Source organism: Hyaena hyaena, unplaced genomic scaffold (genome assembly GCF_003009895.1).
Source record: "Hyaena hyaena isolate Hyena2069 unplaced genomic scaffold, ASM300989v1 scaffold_121, whole genome shotgun sequence".
Lineage (NCBI taxonomy): Eukaryota > Metazoa > Chordata > Mammalia > Carnivora > Hyaenidae > Hyaena > Hyaena hyaena.
The window spans coordinates 2,421,542-2,428,140 of NW_024080753.1; the positions used below are offsets into that span (position 1 = coordinate 2,421,542).

The 6,599-nt window shown below is 56.4% G+C and overlaps 1 protein-coding gene across 2 annotated transcripts in view; it reads right to left on the reverse strand.

Annotated features, from left to right (window-relative positions):
* Window positions 1-850: 850 nt before the first annotated feature.
* EXOG (exo/endonuclease G) overlaps window positions 851-6,599 on the reverse strand; it is a 31,952-nt gene continuing 26,203 nt past the window's right edge. The window contains exons 7-8 of one of the 2 annotated variants that reach the window (XR_005529299.1): window positions 1,833-2,031; window positions 851-1,665 (exon numbers count right to left, since the gene is read on the reverse strand). The gene's annotated coding sequence lies outside the window, so the exon portion shown is untranslated. Of the gene's footprint in view, window positions 1,666-1,832; window positions 2,032-4,193; window positions 5,045-6,599 lie in introns of those variants that run through there. The other variant, XM_039237210.1, reaches the window with a different exon arrangement.

A 6,599-nucleotide genomic window follows, 5' to 3' on the forward strand; every position in this document is an offset into this window, starting at 1 on the left:
GTTTGGGCCGCACGCAGGGAGGGAAAGGGAGCACACGCGCCTCATGTTGCCCTGGAGCCCGCTGCCCGCACTGGATGGTACTGGAGGGCAAGGGATTAAAGGCTCCCTCTGAAGTGATGGGCAGAGAGGGGCGGGGGCACAAAGCCTATGACGCAGGAGGCCAGTGGGAGAAGTCAGGCGCCTGGTGTAGCGGGCGGTAGGGAAGGAAAACGCTTGTTGCGCCTGGTGGCCTCGGGCCCCAGCTGTGCCCTGGCCTTGGGGAACTGGCGCAAGCTCAGCAAAGTCAAAGCCACTGCCTACCCTTCCCTTCACTCCGCTTATAGCCTTAGAGATCTTTTGGGTGGAAAGGCCCAGGACCGGAGGCAGGACAGCTCCATTCACGGCCTGTGAAGGAAACCAGGGCTGAGTGGGGGGGAGGGAGGAGTTGGAAATAACACGGGGACCCAGGTTCGGGGGAGGGGAAGGGCGGGACTCCACACCCGCGCAGCTGGAAGGCCCAGGTTTAGCTCTGCTTCCCCAGGGCGGGCTGCCTCAGGGCAGACAGCAGGCGCTGCAGAGCCTGAAGAAGGGTGCTGTGGGGAAAGTGCCCTGGGCCCCCCGCCTGCCGGAAGCGGTGCTCAGTACCCAAGCGTGAGGTCCTCGGAGACACAGGGCCCTGCTCCACCCTGCTCAGTCCAGCTGGGCCCCAAGCACAGGGCCAGGGCCTGGGCGGGACACCAGTACCTGTGCCTCCCTGCCTCCTCTGAGCCGCCTCCCCCACAGCCGTCCTCATCTGGTCGGACTGGCCCCCGCTGGGGGACGGACTGACCCCCCAGCTGCGCCCTACTCCCCCCTCCCAGGTCCCCCGCAGAGATGACGAGCACCCTGGGACCCAAGCGGATTGTCTCAACTTTTCTGAGTTGTTGGTAACTGCAAAACATCTTTCGAGCATGTACTGTTTGCAGAACCCCCTGGAGGCCCCAGAAAAAGGAGTCGAGTGCATCACTTGTCTGCTTCTAGGAAGTCAGCGGGGCCTCGTAGGGCTAAGACGAGTAAATGCATCCACGGCCGAATTACAGGGCAGATTAAAAGAACTGCAACAACCTTGGGGGGCGGAGGGCGCGCGGGTAGGCTGAGAGCCAGAAAACCTTCCTGAGTCCTACACTCCTGGAGCTTGTTCGCTCATTTGTGAAATGGGATGAAGAGCAGCTACTCGAACGGTGGCCTAAGTTCTGACGCGAAAGCACTTTACAGACTGCAAAGCAGTGACACAAAGAGCTGGTGTGGTGGCTCAGGACCGGGGCGGGGCAGAGCTGCTTCCACCTGGCCCAGGGCGCAGCGCCGCATTAAGGTGGGGCTCTGCCCTTCACCTTCTCAGGGCAGGATGACCTTCGTCAGTCAGTCTTGGCTGGTTCAGGCTGCTGTAACAAAACCCCACAGACTGGGTGCTTTACAAACAGAAGAAATTCTCACAGTTCTGGAGGCTGGGGAGCCCAAGACCAAGGTGCTGGCAGACTCCGTGTCTGGTGAGAGCCCACTTTCCGCTTCGGCATTCATTCTGCAGGGTCCTCACGTGACCGAGGCGCCGAGGACCTCTCTGGAGTCCCTTTCATTAGGGCCCTAATCCCATTCATGAGCGCAGAGCTGGTCACCCTCCAAAGGCTCCGCCTCCTCATACCACTGCACCTGGGGATAGGATTTCAAGGAATGAGTTTGGGGGGACACATTGTCTGTGGTCACTGAGAACAGGAACCGGCTACCATTTATTAAAGGCTTGCCCAAGGTACCTGTTAGCTTATCCAGTCCTCAGACAGTGCTGCCCGTCACCCTCCCCCTGTTCCCAGATGAGGAACCTGATTTAGGATGAATGAGGTCAGTCGCAGAAGGCTGCCCGGTGGGTAGGTGTGAAGATGGGATGAGGACCCAGTGCGGCTCCCTGCACACAGCAGTTGTCCCGAGAGCTGGCCCAGCCATGCTGTGTGCTTCCAGAGGGTTCATGGGTGCTCAACATCCCGGAGTGGCTGTCTTGTACAACCAATTTAGTGCTTTCCCCTTAAAAGAAATAGAACTGAACTTAGGAAACATCAGAACACATTATTATCATTTGAATCCTATTGGGTGAGTGTGTGAAGGCTGCCGTATAAAATGTTTACCAAAGGGATCTTCCTTGGCTCTGTCTCCTTCAATGTTTTTAACAGACACGCTGACGGCTCCCTGTCCAATCTGCAATCTCAAAGCTGAGCAGCAGAGCTAACGTGTCAGATGGCCAAATGAAGATCATCAGGAGTGAGAACTCACTTCAGATGGGTAGAAACCATACTGAAACGAAATCTTCACAGCAGGCCGTGCCCATAACCCCACATTTGTGTTCCAAAACTTGACTGTGTGTGTGATGGGAAAGTGACGTGACAGGAGACCACATGACAGGAGACCACGTGGAAAAGTCCTGGAGGAGAGATGGCTGGAGCAAGTCCCATACAGACCAACGGTACAGGGAGCACTCAATTCAGCACTGCTATCACCACCTCTGACGCTTTGCCCAGACGTGGCTGCCACATCATAAGGCCATCGTGATGGTGGCAGTTCTGAAATCCACAAATGCCTGAGGGTAATGAGCTTCCTATCTCTAAAGGACCATCAGCTGAAAGCAGGTGCCGGCCAGCCCTGTGTAGCCTGGGATGGCCACTGGGGCCTGCCACTGACGAGCAACTCACAGGCAAAGTTTCAGCTTAATGTTATGAAGCTCAATAATAAAGGAAGTTGGGTACCTGGGGACCCAAAGCGATGGAAGAGTTTTCCCTTGATATTCATGAGCTCATAGACCACCTTTCCAGAGGATTCCTGTCTAGGGAACATGTGTTGGGGGAGGGTGGCAGCAAAATGGAGCATGGTCTGGTTCCAAATCTTGGAGAATCATCAGAATCGCCACTGTTGCTTCTTTATAAAGTATAGACTTCCAGGGGCCCCTCAGGGACTCAGTAGGTTGACCATTTGACTCTTGATTCCAGCTCAGGTCATGATCCCAGGGTTGTGGGATCCACACTGAGTGTGGAGCCTGCTTAGGATTCTCTTCCTCTCTCTCCCCCCACCCTTGCCCTTCTCCACCGTTCACACTCTCTTAAGAGAACTTAATCTTCACAGTAGCTTGTGAAGTAGCCACCAAGGGCACCGTTCTACATACTGGGAGTTCTGGGCCAAGCTCCTGACTAGGTACAAAGGCTTGCAATGGGGTAAAATATTGCGGCTAGAGGAGGTGTAGGCCAAACTAGGGGTGAGTCTGGAAGAAATGCTGGGGATCCCAGAAGATGTCCTTCACCTTGAACCCTATAGCCCTGAAGAGGTCAACAGGTGTGTGGAAATTAGCCTGCCGGAGCTTTGAGCCCAAATTCTGAGTCCAAACGCTCATGCTCATCTTCAGACTCCACCAGTAGGCAAAGCACATGTACAGCGAGGCAGCACGGCTGCTCCAGTTTAAGACTCATGACGAAGCACCGACAGCATGGCCCAGCGCCTGGCGGATGGCGGCCGGAACCATGGGAGCTTACAGAACGCGTCCGAGTGCAGCCACCCTGAGCTGGGCCCGCCAGCAGACCTCGTTGGAGGTCTGGGGCTCCAGGGTCACAACTCACTGGAGGTCTCTCTCTAGAGAGAGACGTTCCAGCCTCGCATCTGACCTACTGAGTCAAAATCTTCAAGGGAGGTATTGGAGAATCTGTGTATTTTTGAAACTTACTGGGAAGAATGTTCTAGACTAACAGACTAGACATGAAAACAAAATACAATAATCAAACCTTGACTGAGACCTGGATATCCAAAAACAAAGTATAAGACTTTTGGAGAAAACCTAGGAAAATGTTAAAAGACACCGTGCCTTAGATGAGACTGAATTCTTGATAATTTTCTTAGATGTGGTAATAGTATTCTGGAAATATAGGGGGAATGTCTTTATTCTTAAGCAATGCAGGCCAAGGTATTAAAGAATAAAGTGTCATGTCCACAACTTATTTTTTTAACCAAAGAATTACTTTCAGTTACTTGTTTAATGTTTATTTATTTTTGAGAGACAAAGGGAAATAGAGAGCGAGCAGGGGAAGGGCAGAGAGAGGGAGGCACAGAATCTGAAACAGGCTCCAGGCTCCGAGCTGTCAGCACAGAGCCCAATGCGGGGCTCGAACCCACAGATCATGAGATTATGACTTGAGCGGAAGCCAGGATACATAACCGACTGAGTCACCCAGGTGCCCCAAAGAATTACTTCCAAATGGTTCAAGAAAAAGAGAAAGCAAATGGGACAAAATATCGAGGGAGAGGGCATTCGTTACTCTCCCTTCGACTTGACTGCAAGGACATTTTTCAAAGTAAAGTTGGGGGGGAAGCTCATCTTCTGATGAGTCAAACACGGGGCCCACCAGACAAGACGGCGTCTGTTTCCTCTGGCCTGAGAGCCCGGAGCCTGACGTCTGGAGCTGACCGCACACTCGTGGCTTCCAGAGCTACAGGCGAGTTCTGTGCTGGACGGAGACACAACAGACTCGAGTCTTGCAGTGTGGCATTAGGCCACAGTGACCCCTAGAGGCTCTCTGCACTCAGGGGCTGACCTGCCCGTAGGCCATAGTGGCAAGTTCAGGGACACTAAAGAGAAGTCCACTCACCACACCCCCCTGCACACCCCAAATTATACAGGGTCCACACTGAAGCTCAGTTCATGCACTCGGTCTTCTTCAACGACCTGCGGGCTGGTCCCTGGAGGGGAGGCTGGCCTGAGAGGCAGGGATGGAGGCCGACGGGAGCCCAGGTTCCAGGCCAGCGGTGAGGCCCCCTGAGCACGACCGGCAGGATGAACTGCAGTGTGTGCCCCGGGGAGCTAGGGGCACACAGGGCGAGGCTGTGCAGGAGTGAGCAGGGACAGCTTCCAGTGTGACGCTTACCTGCTCCCAGGGGTGACGCAGGGAGCACAGGTGACGGCAATGCTCATATTCCAAGAGTGGGGCTGCTCCAGGCTGAGCCCAGCCCACAGGCGCGCCCCCTCGAGGCCACAGTGTCTCTCCGCCGCCAGCCGCAGACCCTGAGGGAGCGGCAGAGGTCAGCAGCTGTGGAAGGTCAAGGTACAGGCAGAAACGCCAGCCTGTGGTAAGGGGCTGGCACACCCGTCCCACCGTGGCCGCACAAGACACTGGCCAAATATTCCCAGTCCAGAGACCAAAGAGCTTGGAGTCCCCCATAAAGATGTCGCTGGGGGTGGGGCCGGGGAGATCGGGGAGTGCCCGCCACCCACAGCCGGGGCGCGGGGGGGCTCTCGGCAGCTCTTCCACAGCGGCCTTCCCCGCGGCCAAGGTCCGCCCCTGCGGCAGCGGGGTCCCGGGCCGGCCTGAGATCTCAGCGGGGCCCGAGGAGGGACCAGCTGGATGGCCACTGCTAAGGTGGGTACTAGGAGCTCATTCGACCCGGGGGAGCAGCCCCGGTGCCAGGGAGCGGCCTCCGGACCTCCCGCCGCTGCGTCCAGACAGTCAGCGCTCCTTCTGGGGAGGCCGAAGTCATCCGATGGGGGGAGAATTCTGTGTGGCACTCACTTTTCAGTTTGTTGGGAGGGCCTCGTAGTGCAAGTGTTCAGACAAGTCGAGCCTCACGCCGTGTACCAGCGATACTCCGCACGTTAGAACGAAGATCGGGAGCTGCGTTTTTATTATAAGCATTTCCTCTTTTCACAATGACCAGGTAGCACTTTGATCCCGGCCATCTAGGCGGAGGCGGAGGGCGGGAGGGAGAAGGGCGTGGGCAACAAGCGCAAGGCTGAAGGGGGTTCAGGCGAGGGCAGGGCAGGGTGTCACACACACACGCCGGGCAGAACCGGGGCTCGCCTCCAGGGGCGCCCGCGAGCCTCCGGGGAGAAGCACCACCCCCTCTCCCACGAGGATGGAAAGGAACAGGTTTTCTGGTCACACTGACATTTTGGCTCTTTATCCCTGAGGAGAGAAGGACTGGCACAAGCTAATGGTGAACAGTGTGATAAAACACACTGGTATTAATCAGCCTACCGTGTTCTGACCCCCGGCTTTTTTCTTTTTAACACAAATAAAAGAGCAGAACAAGGTCAATCATTACCATCTTATTATCTCAACGCCTTGGCATTTCTGCTCAAGGCAAACACACAAAACACCACAAAAATTGTTCTTGCAGCACCACATGGACCAGCACTGACATGACACATTCGGAAGCCCCTGTGCCCTATTCTAGGGTATTTTGCTGCCGACGCTGATGGAACTCCCGAAGGTTCCAAGTAAACCCAATCTAGAGATCGGGCTCAGAGAGCAGCTGCTGTTTCCCTTAGAGATAGTTAGCATGGTCTCTGAGCCTTTGGCCCAAAGCACCTCGCCCTGCTCCAGGTGGGCACCCCCAACCCCCCTCCAGGTGGACACGCACCCCCCACCCCCTCCTCCAGGTGGACACGCACCCCCCCACCCCCCGCTCCAGGTGGACACGCACCCCCCGCCCCCTCCTCCAGGTGGACACGTACCCCCCCACCCCCTGCTCCAGGTGGACACCCCCACCCCCCACCCCCCGCTCCAGGTGGACACGCGCCCCCCCACCCCCCGCTCCAGGTGGACACGCGCCCCCCCACC